The sequence below is a fragment of the Oncorhynchus mykiss genome, unplaced genomic scaffold (genome assembly GCF_013265735.2).
Source record: "Oncorhynchus mykiss isolate Arlee unplaced genomic scaffold, USDA_OmykA_1.1 un_scaffold_325, whole genome shotgun sequence".
NCBI lineage: Eukaryota > Metazoa > Chordata > Actinopteri > Salmoniformes > Salmonidae > Oncorhynchus > Oncorhynchus mykiss.
The window spans coordinates 1-22,744 of NW_023493774.1; the positions used below are offsets into that span (position 1 = coordinate 1).

The following is a 22,744-nucleotide window of genomic DNA, read 5'->3' on the forward strand; positions in this document are numbered from 1 at the left end:
AAAGGTGCATGACATGCAGGCGCTAAAAAATTGTCAGGAGGGGGTTTCAAACCATGCCTATAGGGGAGTCTGCGACCTGAATGACTTAATGGTTATTTTCAATGCAATCAAGTTTTTCTTTTTCTTTTAGGGTTTAACAAGGTTTCTCACCTGTTACCTGTGGCTTGACTTTAGATGTGGCCAGTTTGATTACCCTGCAGCCTAAGAGTGTCTTCAGAATATGGCCAATTTGACATGAATTTAAAAATGCCTCAGATAGGACCAAAAAAGTGTCTGGAGCTTCCCGTCAGGGTAAGAGTGACAACAGGTTTCCACATGTCAAAATGGGGGAAATCTTAGCAAATGGCTTCATGGTTATTCATGAGAATCGTGTTGTTGTATTGTTGAGTGTATCATGGGATCTCACCTGAAATCTGTGGCTTGACTACAAACCTGTAACCTATGCTACTCAATCAATCAAATGTATTTTATATAGCCCTTCGTACATCAGCTGATATCTCAAAGTGCTGTACAGAAACCCAGCCTAAAACCCCAAACAGCAAGCAATGCAGGTGAAGAAGCACGGTGGCTAGGAAAAACTCCCTAGAAAGGCCAAAACCTAGGAAGAAACCTAGAGAGGAACCAGGCTATGTGGGGTGGCCAGTCCTCTTCTGGCTGTGCCGGGTGGAGATTATAACAAAACATGGTCAAGATGTTCAAATGTTCATAAATGACCAGCATGGTCGAATAATAATAAGGCAGAATAGTTGAAACTGGAGCAGCAGCACAGTCAGGTGGACTGGGGACAGCAAGGAGTCATCATGTCAGGTATTCCTGGGGCATGGTCCTAGGGCTCAGGTCCTCCGAGAGAGAGAAAGAAAGAGAGAATTAGAGAGAGCATATGTGGGATGGCCAGTCCTCTTCTGGCTGTGCCGGGTGGAGATTATAACAAAACATGGTCAAGATGTTCAAATGTTCATAAATGACCAGCATGGTCGAATAATAATAAGGCAGAATAGTTGAAACTGGAGCAGCAGCACAGTCAGGTGGACTGGGGACAGCAAGGAGTCATCATGTCAGGTAGTCCTGGGGCATGGTCCTAGGGCTCAGGTCCTCCGAGAGAGAGAAAGAGAGAAGGAGAGAATTAGAGAACGCACACTTAGATTCACACAGGACACCGAATAGGACAGGAGAAGTACTCCAGATATAACAAACTGACCCTAGCCCCCCGACACATAAACTACTGCAGCATAAATACTGGAGGCTGAGACAGGAGGGGTCAGGAGACACTGTGGCCCACTCCGAGGACACCCCCGGACAGGGCCAAACAGGAAGGATATAACCCCACCCACTTTGCCAAAGCACAGCCCCCACACCACTAGAGGGATATCTTCAACCACCAACTTACCATCCTGAGACAAGGCTGAGTATAGCCCACAAAGACCTCCGCCACGGCACAACTTAAGGGGGGGGGGGGGGGGGGCGCCAACCCAGACAGGATGACCACATCAGTGACTCAACCCACTCAGGTGACGCACCTCCTCCAGGGACGGCATGAGAGAGCCCCAGTAAAGCCAGTGACTCAGCCCCTGTAATAGGGTTAGAGGCAGAGAATCCCAGTGGAAAGAGGGGAACCGGCCAGGCAGAGACAGCAAGGGTGGTTCGTTGCTCCAGAGCCTTTCCGTTCACCCTCCCACTCCTGGGCCAGACTACACTCAATCATATGACCCACTGAAGAGATGAGTCTTCAGTAGAGACTTAAAGGTTGAGACCGAGTTTGCGTCTCTGACATGGGTAGGCAGACCGTTCCATAAAAATGGAGCTCTATAGGAGAAAGCCCTGCCTCCAGCTGTTTGCTTAAAAATTCTAGGGACAATTAGGAGGCCTGCGTCTTGTGACCGTAGCGTACGTGTAGGTATGTACGGCAGGACCAAATCAGAGAGATAGATAGGAGCAAGCCCATGTAATGCTTTGTAGGTTAGCAGTAAAACCTTGAAATCAGCCCTTGCTTTGACAGGAAGCCAGTGTAGAGAGGCTAGCACTGGAGTAATATGATCAAATTTTTTGGTTCTAGTCAGGATTCTAGCAGCCGTATTTAGCACTAACTGAAGTTTATTTAGTGCTTTATCCGGGTAGCCGGAAAGTAGAGCATTGCAGTAGTCTAACCTGGAAGTGACAAAAGCATGGATTAATTTTTCTGCATCATTTTTGGACAGAAAGTTCCTGATTTTTGCAATGTTACGTAGATGGAAAAAAGCTGTCCTTGAAATGGTCTTGATATGTTCTTCAAAAGAGAGATCAGGGTCCAGAGTAACGCCGAGGTCCTTCACAGTTTTATTTGAGACGACTGTACAACCATTAAGATTAATTGTCAGATTCAACAGAAGATCTCTTTGTTTCTTGGGACCTAGAACAAGCATCTCTGTTTTGTCCGAGTTTAAAAGTAGAAAGTTTGCAGCCATCCACTTCCTTATGTCTGAAACACATTCTTCTAGCAAGGGCAATTTTGGGGCTTCACCATGTTTAATTGAAATGTACAGCTGTGTGTCATCCGCATAGCAGTGAAAGTTAACATTATGTTTTCGAATAACATCCCCAAGAGGTAAAATATATAGTGAAAACAATAGTGGTCCTAAAACGGAACCTTGAGGAACACCGAAATTTACAGTTGATTTGTCAGAGGACAGACCATTCACAGAGACAAACTGATATCTTTCCGACAGATAAGATCTAAACCAGGCCAGAACTTGTCCGTGTAGACCAATTTGGGTTTCCAATCTCTCCAAAAGAATGTGGTGATCGATGGTATCAAAAGCAGCACTAAGGTCTAGGAGCACGAGGACAGATGCAGAGCCTCGGTCCGATGCCATTAAAATGTCATTTACCACCTTCACAAGTGCCGTCTCAGTGCTATGATGGGGTCTAAAACCAGACTGAAGCATTTCGTATACATTGTTTGTCTTCAGGAAGGCAGTGAGTTGTTGCGCAACAGCCTTTTCTAAAATTTTTGAGAGGAATGGAAGATTCGATATAGGCCGATAGTTTTTTATATTTTCTGGGTCAAGGTTTGGCTTTTTCAAGAGAGGCTTTATTACTGCCACTTTTAGTGAGTTTGGTACACATCCGGTGGATAGAGAGCCGTTTATTATGTTCAACATAGGAGGGCCAAGCACAGGAAGCAGCTCTTTCAGTAGTTTAGTTGGAATAGGGTCCAGTATGCAGCTTGAAGGTTTAGAGGCCATGATTATTTTCATCATTGTGTCAAGAGATATAGTACTAAAACACTTGAGTGTCTCTCTTGATCCTAGGTCCTGGCAGAGTTGTGCAGACTCAGGACAACTGAGCTTTGAAGGAATACGCAGATTTAAGGAAGAGTCCGTAATTTGCTTTCTAATAATCATAATCTTTTCCTCAAAGAAGTTCATGAATTTATCACTGCTAAAGTGAAAGTCATCCTCTCTTGGGGAATGCTGCTTTTTAGTTAGCTTATAGGCTACTGTGGCCTATAGAGCTAGAAGGCTGGATAACCAGGTGTGTAAATGTGTGAAGTGGGACAGATGGCCTGCAGTCCTATCCCAAATGGACAACTAATCCCTATGTACTTGCGGAGATCTGAGAGGATGCGATTGGTATAAGAAACACGACTAAACTTCAACCTCCGGAGGGGTCAAAAAAATGCATTTTCGTTGTCGGCAGGATTTGAGCCTGCGCAGGAAGATCCTAATGGATTTCTAGTCCATCGCCTTAACCACTCGGCCACGACAACGTTGACAGAAGAAAACAAGCTTGTTAGGAGTGAATGGGCCAACAGGCATAGCCTACAGAAAGTGAAATTTAACAACTGAAAGATAATGCAGTAACTCATTATAATGCAATAACACAAAATGTTCTCCTCATTCATTTGTTATTAAGTCCAGCTGTTTTCTTATTTAACCTTGATCTTTGCTCAGCTCCAGAAGGTCTGCATTTGAGAGTGTTTATTATGAATTGTTATTTCACTGTGTGAAGTTGTTATTTCATCATTCTTATTATTACTGCTGAGCAGCATGCGGCACTAAAAAACTGTCAGAAGTGGGATTTGAACCCACGCCTCCATGGGAGACTGCGACCTGAACGCAGCGCCTTAGACCGCTCGGCCATCCTGACTACAGCACAGTAACTGGGTATCGGGTTAAAGTGTATGCGGTAAAAGTAGAAATACGAACAACGCTCTAAAATCACCACAGAGACCAGAACAACTATGCACGATACTGACTTGCACTTTCAATAGTCATTTGTTTTTATAAATTAAAAAGTCCAGTCATTGATTTAACCTCAATATGGCCTTCAATGGGAAAGAGTAGTAAATCGTCATTGAATGAGCGTTAAACTGGCATCAGAATATGGCCATTCTGATATAAATGATAAAATTCCTCAGATAAGACTGAAAAAGTGTCTGGAAATATCAGCAACCATCAGGGTAAGAGTGACAACAGGTCCACATGGGGGAAATCCTTACAAATGGCTTAATGAGTCATTTCAACGCAATCGTGTTATTATTTATTTTCAGGGTTTAACAAGGCAGCTCACCTGTGATTTGACATTAGATGCGGCGACTTTGATTACCCTGCAGACGATATTTTTGTTCTTCCCGCCAATACAATCCACTGACAACGACCGACGAGTTCTGCGTTCCTAGATTATTTTTGTTATTTGCCTGTTTGGGGCCCGCCTGTGAAATTGCGCGATTCTTGCAATTCTCTTTCAGCCTCTCATCAACTAGCTGTTTTTGCAGAATATTACAAATACGATAGTTATTCACTACTCATATTAACTAGGTGTCATTTACGTTACCTTAAGTCATTTATTTTTCAACTGGATTTTACAAAGGTGCATGACATGCAGGCGCTAAAAAGTTGTCAGGAGGGGGTTTCAAACCATGCCTATAGGGGAGTCTGCGACCTGAATGACTTAATGGTTATTTTCAATGCAATTGAGTTTTTTCTTTTTCTTTTAGGGTTTAACAAGGTTTCTCACCTGTTACCTGTGGCTTGACTTTAGATGTGGCCAGTTCGATTACCCTGCAGACTATAAGAGTGTCTTCAGAATATGGCCAATTTGACATGAATTTAAAAACGCCTCAGATAGGACCAAAAAAGTGTCTGGAGCTTCCCGTCAGGGTAAGAGTGACAACAGGTTTCCACATGTCAAAATGGGGGAAATCTTAGCAAATGGCTTAATGGTTATTCATGAGAATTGTGTTGTTGTATTGTTGAGTGTATCATGGGATCTCACCTGAAATCTGTGGCTTGACTACAAACCTGTAACCTATGCTACTGTGGCCTATAGAGCTAGAAGGCTGGATAACCAGGTGTGTAAAGGTGTGAAGTGGGATAGATGGCCTGCAGTCCTATCCCAAATGGAAAACTAATCCCTATGTACTTGCGGAGATCTGAGAGGATGCGATTGGTATAAGAAACACGACTAAACTTCAACCTCCGGAGGGGTCAAAAAAATGCATTTTCGTTGTCGGCAGGATTTGAACCTACACAGGAAGATCCTAATGGATTTCTAGTCCATCACCTTAACCACTCGGCCACGACAACGTTGACAGAAGAAAACAGGCTTGTTAGGAGTGAATGGGCCAACAGGCATAGCCTACAGAAAGTGAAATTTAACAACTGAAAGATAATGCAGTAACTCATTATAATGCAATAACACAAAATGTTCCCCTCATTCATTTGTTATTAAGTCCAGCTGTTTTCTTATTTAACCTTGATCTTTGCTCAGCTCCAGAAGGTCTGCATTTGAGAGTGTTTATTATGAATTGTTATTTCACTGTGTGAAGTTGTTATTTCATCATTCTTATTATTACTGCTGAGCAGCATGACTCCTGAGAGGCACTAAAAAACTGTCAGAAGTGGGATTTGAACCCACGCCTCCATGGGAGACTGCGACCTGAACGCAGCGCCTTAGACCGCTCGGCCATCCTGACTACAGCACAGTAACTGGGTATCGGGTTAAAGTGTATGCGGTAAAAGTAGAAATATGAACAACGCTCTAAAATCACCACAGAGACCAGAACAACTATGCACGATACTGACTTGCACTTTCAATAGTCATTTGTTTTTATAAATTAAAAAGTCCAGTCATTGATTTAACCTCAATATGGCCTTCAATGGGAAAGAGTAGTAAATCGTCATTGAATGAGCGCTAAACTGGCATCAGAATATGGCCATTCTGATATAAATGATAAAATTCCTCAGATAAGACTGAAAAAGTGTCTGGAAATATCAGCAACCATCAGGGTAAGAGTGACAACAGGTCCACATGGGGGAAATCCTTACAAATGGCTTAATGAGTCATTTCAACGCTATCGTGTTATTATTTATTTTCAGGGTTTAACAAGGCAGCTCACCTGTGATTTGACATTAGATGCGGCGACTTTGATTACCCAGCAGACGATATTTTTGTTCTTCCCGCCAATACAATCCACTGACAACGACCGACGAGTTCTGCGTTCCTAGATTATTTTTGTTATTTGCCTGTTTGGGTCCCGCCTGTGAAATTGCGCGATTCTTGCAATTCTCTTTCAGCCTCTCATCAACTAGCTGTTTTTGCAGAATATTACAAATACGATAGTTATTCACTACTCATATTAACTAGGTGTCATTTACGTTACCTTAAGTCATTTATTTTTCAACTGGATTTTACAAAGGTGCATGACATGCAGGCGCTAAAAAGTTGTCAGGAGGGGGTTTCAAACCATGCCTATAGGGGAGTCTGCGACCTGAATGACTTAATGGTTATTTTCAATGCAATTGAGTTTTTTCTTTTTCTTTTAGGGTTTAACAAGGTTTCTCACCTGTTACCTGTGGCTTGACTTTAGATGTGGCCAGTTCGATTACCCTGCAGACTATAAGAGTGTCTTCAGAATATGGCCAATTTGACATCAATTTAAAAATGCCTCAGATTGGACCAAAAAAGTGTCTGGAGCTTCCCGTCAGGGTAAGAGTGACAACAGGTTTCCACATGTCAAAATGGGGGAAATCTTAGCAAATGGCTTAATGGTTATTCATGAGAATCGTGTTGTTGTATTGTTGAGTGTATCATGGGATCTCACCTGAAATCTGTGGCTTGACTACAAACCTGTAACCTATGCTACTGTGGCCTATAGAGCTAGAAGGCTGGATAACCAGGTGTGTAAAGGTGTGAAGTGGGACAGATGGCCTGCAGTCCTATCCCAAATGGACAACTAATCCCTATGTACTTGCGGAGATCTGAGAGGATGCGATTGGTATAAGAAACACGACTAAACTTCAACCTCCGGAGGGGTCAAAAAAAATGCATTTTCATGTCGGCAGGATTTGAACCTGCGCAGGAAGATCCTAATGGATTTCTAGTCCATCGCCTTAACCACTCGGCCACGACAACGTTGACAGAAGAAAACAAGCTTGTTAGGAGTGAATGGGCCAACAGGCATAGCCTACAGAAAGTGAAATTTAACAACTGAAAGATAATGCAGTAACTCATTATAATGCAATAACACAAAATGTTCCCCTCATTCATTTGTTATTAAGTCCAGCTGTTTTCTTATTTAACCTTGATCTTTGCTCAGCTCCAGAAGGTCTGCATTTGAGAGTGTTTATTATGAATTGTTATTTCACTGTGTGAAGTTGTTATTTCATCATTCTTATTATTACTGCTGAGCAGCATGACTCCTGAGAGGCACTAAAAAACTGTCAGAAGTGGGATTTGAACCCACGCCTCCATGGGAGACTGCGACCTGAACGCAGCGCCTTAGACCGCTCGGCCATCCTGACTACAGCACAGTAACTGGGTATCGGGTTAAAGTGTATGCGGTAAAAGTAGAAATATGAACAACGCTCTAAAATCACCACAGAGACCAGAACAACTATGCACGATACTGACTTGCACTTTCAATAGTCATTTGTTTTTATAAATTAAAAAGTCCAGTCATTGATTTAACCTCAATATGGCCTTCAATGGGAAAGAGTAGTAAATCGTCATTGAATGAGCGCTAAACTGGCATCAGAATATGGCCATTCTGATATAAATGATAAAATTCCTCAGATAAGACTGAAAAAGTGTCTGGAAATATCAGCAACCATCAGGGTAAGAGTGACAACAGGTCCACATGGGGGAAATCCTTACAAATGGCTTAATGAGTCATTTCAACGCAATCGTGTTATTATTTATTTTCAGGGTTTAACAAGGCAGCTCACCTGTGATTTGACATTAGATGCGGCGACTTTGATTACCCTGCAGACGATATTTTTGTTCTTCCCGCCAATACAATCCACTGACAACGACCGACGAGTTCTGCGTTCCTAGATTATTTTTGTTATTTGCCTGTTTGGGGCCCGCCTGTGAAATTGCGCGATTCTTGCAATTCTCTTTCAGCCTCTCATCAACTAGCTGTTTTTGCAGAATATTACAAATACGATAGTTATTCACTACTCATATTAACTAGGTGTCATTTACGTTACCTTAAGTCATTTATTTTTCAACTGGATTTTACAAAGCTGCATGACATGCAGGCGCTAAAAAGTTGTCAGGAGGGGGTTTCAAACCATGCCTATAGGGGAGTCTGCGACCTGAATGACTTAATGGTTATTTTCAATGCAATTGAGTTTTTTCTTTTTCTTTTAGGGTTTAACAAGGTTTCTCACCTGTTACCTGTGGCTTGACTTTAGATGTGGCCAGTTCGATTACCCTGCAGACTATAAGAGTGTCTTCAGAATATGGCCAATTTGACATGAATTTAAAAACGCCTCAGATAGGACCAAAAAAGTGTCTGGAGCTTCCCGTCAGGGTAAGAGTGACAACAGGTTTCCACATGTCAAAATGGGGGAAATCTTAGCAAATGGCTTAATGGTTATTCATGAGAATCGTGTTGTTGTATTGTTGAGTGTATCATGGGATCTCACCTGAAATCTGTGGCTTGACTACAAACCTGTAACCTATGCTACTGTGGCCTATAGAGCTAGAAGGCTGGATAACCAGGTGTGTAAAGGTGTGAAGTGGGATAGATGGCCTGCAGTCCTATCCCAAATGGAAAACTAATCCCTATGTACTTGCGGAGATCTGAGAGGATGCGATTGGTATAAGAAACACGACTAAACTTCAACCTCCGGAGGGGTCAAAAAAATGCATTTTCGTTGTCGGCAGGATTTGAACCTACACAGGAAGATCCTAATGGATTTCTAGTCCATCACCTTAACCACTCGGCCACGACAACGTTGACAGAAGAAAACAGGCTTGTTAGGAGTGAATGGGCCAACAGGCATAGCCTACAGAAAGTGAAATTTAACAACTGAAAGATAATGCAGTAACTCATTATAATGCAATAACACAAAATGTTCCCCTCATTCATTTGTTATTAAGTCCAGCTATTTTCTTATTTAACCTTGATCTTTGCTCAGCTCCAGAAGGTCTGCATTTGAGAGTGTTTATTATGAATTGTTATTTCACTGTGTGAAGTTGTTATTTCATCATTCTTATTATTACTGCTGAGCAGCATGACTCCTGAGAGGCACTAAAAAACTGTCAGAAGTGGGATTTGAACCCACGCCTCCATGGGAGACTGCGACCTGAACGCAGCGCCTTAGACCGCTCGGCCATCCTGACTACAGCACAGTAACTGGGTATCGGGTTAAAGTGTATGCGGTAAAAGTAGAAATATGAACAACGCTCTAAAATCACCACAGAGACCAGAACAACTATGCACGATACTGACTTGCACTTTCAATAGTCATTTGTTTTTATAAATTAAAAAGTCCAGTCATTGATTTAACCTCAATATGGCCTTCAATGGGAAAGAGTAGTAAATCGTCATTGAATGAGCGCTAAACTGGCATCAGAATATGGCCATTCTGATATAAATGATAAAATTCCTCAGATAAGACTGAAAAAGTGTCTGGAAATATCAGCAACCATCAGGGTAAGAGTGACAACAGGTCCACATGGGGGAAATCCTTACAAATGGCTTAATGAGTCATTTCAACGCAATCGTGTTATTATTTATTTTCAGGGTTTAACAAGGCAGCTCACCTGTGATTTGACATTAGATGCGGCGACTTTGATTACCCTGCAGACGATATTTTTGTTCTTCCCGCCAATACAATCCACTGACAACGACCGACGAGTTCTGCGTTCCTAGATTATTTTTGTTATTTGCCTGTTTGGGGCCCGCCTGTGAAATTGCGCGATTCTTGCAATTCTCTTTCAGCCTCTCATCAACTAGCTGTTTTTGCAGAATATTACAAATACGATAGTTATTCACTACTCATATTAACTAGGTGTCATTTACGTTACCTTAAGTCATTTATTTTTCAACTGGATTTTACAAAGGTGCATGACATGCAGGCGCTAAAAAGTTGTCAGGAGGGGGTTTCAAACCATGCCTATAGGGGAGTCTGCGACCTGAATGACTTAATGGTTATTTTCAATGCAATTGAGTTTTTTCTTTTTCTTTTAGGGTTTAACAAGGTTTCTCACCTGTTACCTGTGGCTTGACTTTAGATGTGGCCAGTTCGATTACCCTGCAGACTATAAGAGTGTCTTCAGAATATGGCCAATTTGACATGAATTTAAAAACGCCTCAGATAGGACCAAAAAAGTGTCTGGAGCTTCCCGTCAGGGTAAGAGTGACAACAGGTTTCCACATGTCAAAATGGGGGAAATCTTAGCAAATGGCTTAATGGTTATTCATGAGAATCGTGTTGTTGTATTGTTGAGTGTATCATGGGATCTCACCTGAAATCTGTGGCTTGACTACAAACCTGTAACCTATGCTACTGTGGCCTATAGAGCTAGAAGGCTGGATAACCAGGTGTGTAAAGGTGTGAAGTGGGATAGATGGCCTGCAGTCCTATCCCAAATGGAAAACTAATCCCTATGTACTTGCGGAGATCTGAGAGGATGCGATTGGTATAAGAAACACGACTAAACTTCAACCTCCGGAGGGGTCAAAAAAATGCATTTTCGTTGTCGGCAGGATTTGAACCTACACAGGAAGATCCTAATGGATTTCTAGTCCATCACCTTAACCACTCGGCCACGACAACGTTGACAGAAGAAAACAGGCTTGTTAGGAGTGAATGGGCCAACAGGCATAGCCTACAGAAAGTGAAATTTAACAACTGAAAGATAATGCAGTAACTCATTATAATGCAATAACACAAAATGTTCCCCTCATTCATTTGTTATTAAGTCCAGCTGTTTTCTTATTTAACCTTGATCTTTGCTCAGCTCCAGAAGGTCTGCATTTGAGAGTGTTTATTATGAATTGTTATTTCACTGTGTGAAGTTGTTATTTCATCATTCTTATTATTACTGCTGAGCAGCATGACTCCTGAGAGGCACTAAAAAACTGTCAGAAGTGGGATTTGAACCCACGCCTCCATGGGAGACTGCGACCTGAACGCAGCGCCTTAGACCGCTCGGCCATCCTGACTACAGCACAGTAACTGGGTATCGGGTTAAAGTGTATGCGGTAAAAGTAGAAATATGAACAACGCTCTAAAATCACCACAGAGACCAGAACAACTATGCACGATACTGACTTGCACTTTCAATAGTCATTTGTTTTTATAAATTAAAAAGTCCAGTCATTGATTTAACCTCAATATGGCCTTCAATGGGAAAGAGTAGTAAATCGTCATTGAATGAGCGCTAAACTGGCATCAGAATATGGCCATTCTGATATAAATGATAAAATTCCTCAGATAAGACTGAAAAAGTGTCTGGAAATATCAGCAACCATCAGGGTAAGAGTGACAACAGGTCCACATGGGGGAAATCCTTACAAATGGCTTAATGAGTCATTTCAACGCAATCGTGTTATTATTTATTTTCAGGGTTTAACAAGGCAGCTCACCTGTGATTTGACATTAGATGCGGCGACTTTGATTACCCTGCAGACGATATTTTTGTTCTTCCCGCCAATACAATCCACTGACAACGACCGACGAGTTCTGCGTTCCTAGATTATTTTTGTTATTTGCCTGTTTGGGGCCCGCCTGTGAAATTGCGCGATTCTTGCAATTCTCTTTCAGCCTCTCATCAACTAGCTGTTTTTGCAGAATATTACAAATACGATAGTTATTCACTACTCATATTAACTAGGTGTCATTTACGTTACCTTAAGTCATTTATTTTTCAACTGGATTTTACAAAGCTGCATGACATGCAGGCGCTAAAAAGTTGTCAGGAGGGGGTTTCAAACCATGCCTATAGGGGAGTCTGCGACCTGAATGACTTAATGGTTATTTTCAATGCAATTGAGTTTTTTCTTTTTCTTTTAGGGTTTAACAAGGTTTCTCACCTGTTACCTGTGGCTTGACTTTAGATGTGGCCAGTTCGATTACCCTGCAGACTATAAGAGTGTCTTCAGAATATGGCCAATTTGACATCAATTTAAAAATGCCTCAGATTGGACCAAAAAAGTGTCTGGAGCTTCCCGTCAGGGTAAGAGTGACAACAGGTTTCCACATGTCAAAATGGGGGAAATCTTAGCAAATGGCTTAATGGTTATTCATGAGAATCGTGTTGTTGTATTGTTGAGTGTATCATGGGATCTCACCTGAAATCTGTGGCTTGACTACAAACCTGTAACCTATGCTACTGTGGCCTATAGAGCTAGAAGGCTGGATAACCAGGTGTGTAAAGGTGTGAAGTGGGACAGATGGCCTGCAGTCCTATCCCAAATGGACAACTAATCCCTATGTACTTGCGGAGATCTGAGAGGATGCGATTGGTATAAGAAACACGACTGAACTTCAACCTCCGGAGGGGTCAAAAAAATGCATTTTCGTTGTCGGCAGGATTTGAACCTGCGCAGGAAGATCCTAATGGATTTCTAGTCCATCGCCTTAACCACTCGGCCACGACAACGTTGACAAAAGAAAACAAGCTTGTTAGGAGTGAATGGGCCAACAGGCATAGCCTACAGAAAGTGAAATTTAACAACTGAAAGATAATGCAGTAACTCATTATAATGCAATAACACAAAATGTTCCCCTCATTCATTTGTTATTAAGTCCAGCTGTTTTCTTATTTAACCTTGATCTTTGCTCAGCTCCAGAAGGTCTGCATTTGAGAGTGTTTATTATGAATTGTTATTTCACTGTGTGAAGTTGTTATTTCATCATTCTTATTATTACTGCTGAGCAGCATGACTCCTGAGAGGCACTAAAAAACTGTCAGAAGTGGGATTTGAACCCACGCCTCCATGGGAGACTGCGACCTGAACGCAGCGCCTTAGACCGCTCGGCCATCCTGACTACAGCACAGTAACTGGGTATCGGGTTAAAGTGTATGCGGTAAAAGTAGAAATATGAACAACGCTCTAAAATCACCACAGAGACCAGAACAACTATGCACGATACTGACTTGCACTTTCAATAGTCATTTGTTTTTATAAATTAAAAAGTCCAGTCATTGATTTAACCTCAATATGGCCTTCAATTTGAAAGAGTAGTAAATCGTCATTGAATGAGCGCTAAACTGGCATCAGAATATGGCCATTCTGATATAAATGATAAAATTCCTCAGATAAGACTGAAAAAGTGTCTGGAAATATCAGCAACCATCAGGGTAAGAGTGACAACAGGTCCACATGGGGGAAATCCTTACAAATGGCTTAATGAGTCATTTCAACGCAATCGTGTTATTATTTATTTTCAGGGTTTAACAAGGCAGCTCACCTGTGATTTGACATTAGATGCGGCGACTTTGATTACCCTGCAGACGATGTTTTTGTTCTTCCCGCCAATACAATCCACTGACAACGACCGACGAGTTCTGCGTTCCTAGATTATTTTTGTTATTTGCCTGTTTGGGGCCCGCCTGTGAAATTGCGCGATTCTTGCAATTCTCTTTCAGCCTCTCATCAACTAGCTGTTTTTGCAGAATATTACAAATTCGATAGTTATTCACTACTCATATTAACTAGGTGTCATTTACGTTACCTTAAGTCATTTATTTTTCAACTGGATTTTACAAAGGTGCATGACATGCAGGCGCTAAAAAGTTGTCAGGAGGGGGCTTCAAACCATGCCTATAGGGGAGTCTGCGACCTGAATGACTTAATGGTTATTTTCAATGCAATTGAGTTTTTTCTTTTTCTTTTAGGGTTTAACAAGGTTTCTCACCTGTTACCTGTGGCTTGACTTTAGATGTGGCCAGTTCGATTACCCTGCAGACTATAAGAGTGTCTTCAGAATATGGCCAATTTGACATGAATTTAAAAATGCCTCAGATAGGACCAAAAAAGTGTCTGGAGCTTCCCGTCAGGGTAAGAGTGACAACAGGTTTCCACATGTCAAAATGGGGGAAATCTTAGCAAATGGCTTAATGGTTATTCATGAGAATCGTGTTGTTGTATTGTTGAGTGTATCATGGGATCTCACCTGAAATCTGTGGCTTGACTACAAACCTGTAACCTATGCTACTGTGGCCTATAGAGCTAGAAGGCTGGATAACCAGGTGTGTAAAGGTGTGAAGTGGGACAGATGGCCTGCAGTCCTATCCCAAATGGACAACTAATCCCTATGTACTTGCGGAGATCTGAGAGGATGCGATTGGTATAAGAAACACGACTAAACTTCAACCTCCGGAGGGGTCAAAAAAAATGCATTTTTGTTGTCGGCAGGATTTGAACCTGCGCAGGAAGATCCTAATGGATTTCTAGTCCATCGCCTTAACCACTCGGCCACGACAACGTTGACAGAAGAAAACAAGCTTGTTAGGAGTGAATGGGCCAACAGGCATAGCCTACAGAAAGTGAAATTTAACAACTGAAAGATAATGCAGTAACTCATTATAATGCAATAACACAAAATGTTCCCCTCATTCATTTGTTATTAAGTCCAGCTGTTTTCTTATTTAACCTTGATCTTTGCTCAGCTCCAGTAGGTCTGCATTTGAGAGTGTTTATTATGAATTGTTATTTCACTGTGTGAAGTTGTTATTTCATCATTCTTATTATTACTGCTGAGCAGCATGACTCCTGAGAGGCACTAAAAAACTGTCAGAAGTGGGATTTGAACCCACGCCTCCATGGGAGACTGCGACCTGAACGCAGCGCCTTAGATCGCTCGGCCATCCTGACTACAGCACAGTAACTGGGTATCGGGTTAAAGTGTATGCGGTAAAAGTAGAAATATGAACAACGCTCTAAAATCACCACAGAGACCAGAACAACTATGCACGATACTGACTTGCACTTTCAATAGTCATTTGTTTTTATAAATTAAAAAGTCCAGTCATTGATTTAACCTCAATATGGCCTTCAATGGGAAAGAGTAGTAAATCGCCATTGAATGAGCGCTAAACTGGCATCAGAATATGGCCATTCTGATATAAATGATAAAATTCCTCAGATAAGACTGAAAAAGTGTCTGGAAATATCAGCAACCATCAGGGTAAGAGTGACAACAGGTCCACATGAGGGAAATCCTTACAAATGGCTTAATGGGTCATTTCAACGCAATCGTGTTATTATTTATTTTTAGGGTTTAACAAGGCAGCTCACCTGTGACTTGACATTAGATGCGGCGACTTCGATTACCCTGCAGACGATATTTTTGTTCTTCCCGCCAATACAATCCACTGACAACGACCGACGAGTTCTGCGTTCCGAGATTATTTTTGTTATTTGCCTGTTTGGGGCCCGCCTGTGAAATTTGCTCGATTCTTGCAATTCTCTTTCAGCCTCTCATCAACTAGCTGTTTTTGCAGAATATTAAAAATATGTTAGTTATTCACTACTCATATTAACTAGGTGTCATTTACGTTACCTTAAGTCATTTATTTTTCAACTGGATTTTACAAAGGTGCATGACATGCAGGCGCTAAAAAGTTGTCAGGAGGGGGTTTCAAACCATGCCTATAGGGGAGTCTGCGACCTGAATGACTTAATGGTTATTTTCAATGCAATCGAGTTTTTCTTTTTCTTTTAGGGTTTAACAAGGTTTCTCACCTGTGACCTGTGGCTTGACTTTAGATGTGGCCAGTTCGATTACCCTGCAGACTAGAAGAGTGTCTTCAGAATATGGCCAATTTGACATGAATTTAAAAATGCCTCTTATAGGGTCTGCATTTGAGAGTGTTTATTATGAATTGTTATTTCACTGTGTGAACTAAAAAACTGTCAGAAGTGGGATTTGAACCCACGCCTCCATGGGAGACTGCGACCTGAACGCAGCGCCTTAGATCGCTCGGCCATCCTGACTACAGCACAGTAACTGGGTATCGGGTTAAAGTGTATGCGGTAAAAGTAGAAATATGAACAACGCTCTAAAATCACCACAGAGACCAGAACAACTATGCACGATACTGACTTGCACTTTCAATAGTCATTTGTTTTTATAAATTAAAAAGTCCAGTCATTGATTTAACCTCAATATGGCCTTCAATGGGAAAGAGTAGTAAATCGCCATTGAATGAGCGCTAAACTGGCATCAGAATATGGCCATTCTGATATAAATGATAAAATTCCTCAGATAAGACTGAAAAAGTGTCTGGAAATATCAGCAACCATCAGGGTAAGAGTGACAACAGGTCCACATGAGGGAAATCCTTACAAATGGCTTAATGGGTCATTTCAACGCAATCGTGTTATTATTTATTTTTAGGGTTTAACAAGGCAGCTCACCTGTGACTTGACATTAGATGCGGCGACTTCGATTACCCTGCAGACGATATTTTTGTTCTTCCCGCCAATACAATCCACTGACAACGACCGACGAGTTCTGCGTTCCGAGATTATTTTTGTTATTTGCCTGTTTGGGGCCCGCCTGTGAAATTTGCTCGATTCTTGCAATTCTCTTTCAGCCTCTCATCAACTAGCTGTTTTTGCAGAATATTAAAAATATGTTAGTTATTCACTACTCATATTAACTAGGTGTCATTTACGTTACCTTAAGTCATTTATTTTTCAACTGGATTTTACAAAGGTGCATGACATGCAGGCGCTAAAAAGTTGTCAGGAGGGGGTTTCAAACCATGCCTATAGGGGAGTCTGCGACCTGAATGACTTAATGGTTATTTTCAATGCAATCGAGTTTTTCTTTTTCTTTTAGGGTTTAACAAGGTTTCTCACCTGTGACCTGTGGCTTGACTTTAGATGTGGCCAGTTCGATTACCCTGCAGACTATAAGAGTGTCTTCAGAATATGGCCAATTTGACATGAATTTAAAAATGCCTCTTATAGGGTCTGCATTTGAGAGTGTTTATTATGAATTGTTATTTCACTGTGTGAACTAAAAAACTGTCAGAAGTGGGATTTGAACCCACGCCTCCATGGGAGACTGCGACCTGAACGCAGCGCCTTAGATCGCTCGGCCATCCTGACTACAGCACAGTAACTGGGTATCGGGTTAAAGTGTATGCGGTAAAAGTAGAAATATGAACAACGCTCTAAAATCACCACAGAGACCAGAACAACTATGCACGATACTGACTTGCACTTTCAATAGTCATTTGTTTTTATAAATTAAAAAGTCCAGTCATTGATTTAACCTCAATATGGCCTTCAATGGGAAAGAGTAGTAAATCGCCATTGAATGAGCGCTAAACTGGCATCAGAATATGGCCATTCTGATATAAATGATAAAATTCCTCAGATAAGACTGAAAAAGTGTCTGGAAATATCAGCAACCATCAGGGTAAGAGTGACAACAGGTCCACATGAGGGAAATCCTTACAAATGGCTTAATGGGTCATTTCAACGCAATCGTGTTATTATTTATTTTTAGGGTTTAACAAGGCAGCTCACCTGTGACTTGACATTAGATGCGGCGACTTCGATTACCCTGCAGACGATATTTTTGTTCTTCCCGCCAATACAATCCACTGACAACGACCGACGAGTTCTGCGTTCCGAGATTATTTTTGTTATTTGCCTGTTTGGGGCCCGCCTGTGAAATTTGCTCGATTCTTGCAATTCTCTTTCAGCCTCTCATCAACTAGCTGTTTTTGCAGAATATTAAAAATATGTTAGTTATTCACTACTCATATTAACTAGGTGTCATTTACGTTACCTTAAGTCATTTATTTTTCAACTGGATTTTACAAAGGTGCATGACATGCAGGCGCTAAAAAGTTGTCAGGAGGGGGTTTCAAACCATGCCTATAGGGGAGTCTGCGACCTGAATGACTTAATGGTTATTTTCAATGCAATCGAGTTTTTCTTTTTCTTTTAGGGTTTAACAAGGTTTCTCACCTGTGACCTGTGGCTTGACTTTAGATGTGGCCAGTTCGATTACCCTGCAGACTATAAGAGTGTCTTCAGAATATGGCCAATTTGACATGAATTTAAAAATGCCTCTTATAGGGTCTGCATTTGAGAGTGTTTATTATGAATTGTTATTTCACTGTGTGAACTAAAAAACTGTCAGAAGTGGGATTTGAACCCACGCCTCCATGGGAGACTGTGACCTGAACGCAGCGCCTTAGACCGCTCGGCCATCCTGACTACAGCACAGTAACTGGGTATCGGGTTAAAGTGTATGCGTTAAAAGTAGAAATATGAACAACGCTCTAAAATCACCACAGAGACCAGAACAACTATGCACGATACTGACTTGCACTTTCAATAGTCATTTGTTTTTACAAATTAAAAAGTCCAGTCATTGATTTAAAACCTGTTTAGGATATGGCAGACATATGCCCCCTTTGGAGAGATTGGGTACCCCTAGTAAACTGAAAAAAAAATCTGTCAACAATTGCTAATATATGCAAATAAAAATTATTATTGGATAGAAAACACTCTAAAGATTCTAAAACCGTTGGAATTATGTCTGTAAGTGTAGCAGAACTCACAGGGCAGGCATTCTTCCAAACTAGTTTTTGTGGCCATGAAAGTTGGAGCAACTTTGACGTCATGGCCCCCACCCTTCCCAACCAGTTATGATTCTGGGGAGACTTTCTATCTCTTCCGCTAGATGTCCTCTTTGAGTAGAGCTTTGAATCGTTCAAATCCCGCGAGAATTGACCCTATGGGAGTGAAATTAGTGCGTTCCACGAGAAAATAGGCTGTGCGTAGGGGCGCGAATTGGTCCCAGCCATTCCTTTGTTCCAGCACTCAAGAGAGGGGCAGACGATGGCCGATTGAAGTTTGTTTTGTGTGTCTAAAACATCATAAAGCTTGCTTCTGCACTTAGTTTGACCTGTTTAGTCGACATATAATATGTAATTTTGAAGTTTTGATGCGCAACTTTTCCGGACCAGAGGACGTTTTGGGTGCATTTCAGCTGATGTTATTAGCCTGTTAGATCTCTAGGGGCGCTATTTCATTTTTGGATAAAAAACGTTCCCGTTTTAAGCGCGATATTTTGTCACGAAAAGATGCTCGACTATGCATATTCTTGACAGTTTTGGAAAGAAAACACTCTGAAGTTTCAGAATCTGCAAAGATTTTGTCTGTAAGTGCCCCAGAACTCATTCTACAGGCGAAACCAAGATGATGCATCAACCAGGAATTAGCAGAATTTCTGAAGCTCTGTTTTCCATTGTCTCCTTATATGGCTGTGATTGCGCAAGGAATGAGCCTACACTTTCTGTCGTTCGCCCAAGGTCTTAGCAGCATTGTGACGTATTTGTAGGCATATCATTGGAAGATTGACCATAAGAGACTACATTTTCCAAGTGTCCGCCTGGTGTCCTGCGTGGAATTCGGTGCGCAATTGCCAGCTGCTTGTACTTTACCATTTGATTCAGGGGAGAAAGCATGTGTCCAAGAACGATGTATCAATGAAGAGATATGTGAAAAACACCTTGATGATTGATTCTAAACATCGTTTGCCATGTTTTCAGTCGATATTATGGAGTTAATTTGGAAAAAAGTTTGCGTTTTGAGGACTGAATTTTCGGTTTTTTTTTGGTAGCCAAATGTGATGTATAAAACGGAGCTATTTCTAATACACAAAGAATCTTTTTGGAAAAACTGAGCCTCTGCTATCCAACTGAGAGTATCCTCATTGAAAACATCAGAAGTTCTTCAAAGGTAAATTATTTTATTTGAAGGCTTTTATGTTTTTGTTGAAATGTTGCGTGCTGGATGCTAACGCTAATGCTAACGCTAAATCCTTTGTTTGCTAGCTACTGTTACACAAATTATTGTTTTCCTATGGTTGAGAAGCATATTTTGAAAATCTGAGATGACAGTGTTGTTTACAAAAGGCTAAGCTTGCGAGATGGCATATTTATTTCATTTCATTTGCGATTTTCATGAATAGTTAACGTTGCGTTATGGTAATGAGCTTGAGGCTGTAGTCACGATACCGGATCCGGGTTTGGGAGATCAGAGAGGTTAACTAGGTGTCATTTACGTTACCTTAAGTCATTTATTTTTCAACTGGATTTTACAAAGGTGCATGACATGCAGGCGCTAAAAAGTTGTCAGGAGGGGGTTTCAAACCATGCCTATAGGGGAGTCTGCGACCTGAATGACTTAATGGTTATTTTCAATGCAATCGAGTTTTTCTTTTTCTTTTAGGGTTTAACAAGGTTTCTCACCTGTTACCTGTGGCTTGACTTTAGATGTGGCCAGTTCGATTACCCTGCAGACTATAAGAGTGTCTTCAGAATATGGCCAATTTGACATGAATTTAAAAATGCCTCTTATAGGGTCTGCATTTGAGAGTGTTTATTATGAATTGTTATTTCACTGTGTGAACTAAAAAACTGTCAGAAGTGGGATTTGAACCCACGCCTCCATGGGAGACTGCGACCTGAACGCAGCGCCTTAGACCGCTCGGCCATCCTGACTACAGCACAGTAACTGGGTATCGGGTTAAAGTGTATGCGTTAAAAGTAGAAATATGAACAACGCTCTAAAATCACCACAGAGACCAGAACAACTATGCACGATACTGACTTGCACTTTCAATAGTCATTTGTTTTTACAAATTAAAAAGTCCAGTCATTGATTTAAAACCTGTTTAGGATATGGCAGACATATGCCCCCTTTGGAGAGATTGGGTACCCCTAGTAAACTGAAAAAAAAATCTGTCAACAATTGCTAATATATGCAAATAAAAATTATTATTGGATAGAAAACACTCTAAAGATTCTAAAACCGTTGGAATTATGTCTGTAAGTATAGCAGAACTCACAGGGCAGGCATTCTTCCAAACTAGTTTTTGTGGCCATGAAAGTTGGAGCAACTTTGACGTCATGGCCCCCACCCTTCCCAACCAGTTATGATTCTGGGGAGACTTTCTATCTCTTCCGCTAGATGTCCTCTTTGAGTAGAGCTTTGAATCGTTCAAATCCCGCGAGAATTGACCCTATGGGAGTGAAATTAGTGCGTTCCACGAGAAAATAGGCTGTGCGTAGGGGCGCGAATTGGTCCCAGCCATTCCTTTGTTCCAGCACTCAAGAGAGGGGCAGACGATGGCCGATTGAAGTTTGTTTTGTGTGTCTAAAACATCATAAAGCTTGCTTCTGCACTTAGTTTGACCTGTTTAGTCGACATATAATATGTAATTTTGAAGTTTTGATGCGCAACTTTTCCGGACCAGAGGACGTTTTGGGTGCATTTCAGCTGATGTTATTAGCCTGTTAGATCTCTAGGGGCGCTATTTCATTTTTGGATAAAAAACGTTCCCGTTTTAAGCGCGATATTTTGTCACGAAAAGATGCTCGACTATGCATATTCTTGACAGTTTTGGAAAGAAAACACTCTGAAGTTTCAGAATCTGCAAAGATTTTGTCTGTAAGTGCCCCAGAACTCATTCTACAGGCGAAACCAAGATGATGCATCAACCAGGAATTAGCAGAATTTCTGAAGCTCTGTTTTCCATTGTCTCCTTATATGGCTGTGATTGCGCAAGGAATGAGCCTACACTTTCTGTCGTTCGCCCAAGGTCTTAGCAGCATTGTGACGTATTTGTAGGCATATCATTGGAAGATTGACCATAAGAGACTACATTTTCCAAGTGTCCGCCTGGTGTCCTGCGTGGAATTCGGTGCGCAATTGCCAGCTGCTTGTACTTTACCATTTGATTCAGGGGAGAAAGCATGTGTCCAAGAACGATGTATCAATGAAGAGATATGTGAAAAACACCTTGATGATTGATTCTAAACATCGTTTGCCATGTTTTCAGTCGATATTATGGAGTTAATTTGGAAAAAAGTTTGCGTTTTGAGGACTGAATTTTCGGGTTTTTTTTGGTAGCCAAATGTGATGTATAAAACGGAGCTATTTCTAATACACAAAGAATCTTTTTGGAAAAACTGAGCATCTGCTATCCAACTGAGAGTATCCTCATTGAAAACATCAGAAGTTCTTCAAAGGTAAATTATTTTATTTGAAGGCTTTTATGTTTTTGTTGAAATGTTGCGTGCTGGATGCTAACGCTAATGCTAACGCTAAATCCTTTGTTTGCTAGCTACTGTTACACAAATTATTGTTTTCCTATGGTTGAGAAGCATATTTTGAAAATCTGAGATGACAGTGTTGTTTACAAAAGGCTAAGCTTGCGAGATGGCATATTTATTTCATTTCATTTGCGATTTTCATGAATAGTTAACGTTGCGTTATGGTAATGAGCTTGAGGCTGTAGTCACGATACCGGATCCGGGTTTGGGAGATCAGAGAGGTTAACTAGGTGTCATTTACGTTACCTTAAGTCATTTATTTTTCAACTGGATTTTACAAAGGTGCATGACATGCAGGCGCTAAAAAGTTGTCAGGAGGGGGTTTCAAACCATGCCTATAGGGGAGTCTGCGACCTGAATGACTTAATGGTTATTT

At 41.2% G+C, this 22,744-nt stretch overlaps 9 non-coding genes across 9 annotated transcripts; all 9 read right to left on the reverse strand.

Annotated features, from left to right (window-relative positions):
* Positions 1-4,042: 4,042 nt before the first annotated feature.
* Positions 4,043-4,125, reverse strand: trnal-cag. Its single transcript has one exon. It is a non-coding gene; the product is annotated as a tRNA-Leu (tRNA).
* Positions 4,126-5,870: 1,745 nt separating this feature from the next.
* Positions 5,871-5,953, reverse strand: trnal-cag. Its single transcript has one exon. It is a non-coding gene; the product is annotated as a tRNA-Leu (tRNA).
* A 1,745-nt stretch (positions 5,954-7,698) lies between these two features.
* Positions 7,699-7,781, reverse strand: trnal-cag. Its single transcript has one exon. It is a non-coding gene; the product is annotated as a tRNA-Leu (tRNA).
* A 1,745-nt stretch (positions 7,782-9,526) lies between these two features.
* trnal-cag lies at positions 9,527-9,609 on the reverse strand. The gene has a single exon. It is a non-coding gene; the product is annotated as a tRNA-Leu (tRNA).
* Positions 9,610-11,354: 1,745 nt separating this feature from the next.
* Positions 11,355-11,437, reverse strand: trnal-cag. Its single transcript has one exon. It is a non-coding gene; the product is annotated as a tRNA-Leu (tRNA).
* Positions 11,438-12,794: 1,357 nt separating this feature from the next.
* Positions 12,795-12,876, reverse strand: trnas-aga. Its single transcript has one exon. It is a non-coding gene; the product is annotated as a tRNA-Ser (tRNA).
* Positions 12,877-13,182: 306 nt separating this feature from the next.
* trnal-cag lies at positions 13,183-13,265 on the reverse strand. Its single transcript has one exon. It is a non-coding gene; the product is annotated as a tRNA-Leu (tRNA).
* A 1,358-nt stretch (positions 13,266-14,623) lies between these two features.
* On the reverse strand, positions 14,624-14,705 carry trnas-aga. The gene has a single exon. It is a non-coding gene; the product is annotated as a tRNA-Ser (tRNA).
* Positions 14,706-20,671: 5,966 nt separating this feature from the next.
* trnal-cag lies at positions 20,672-20,754 on the reverse strand. Its single transcript has one exon. It is a non-coding gene; the product is annotated as a tRNA-Leu (tRNA).
* Positions 20,755-22,744: the final 1,990 nt, after the last annotated feature.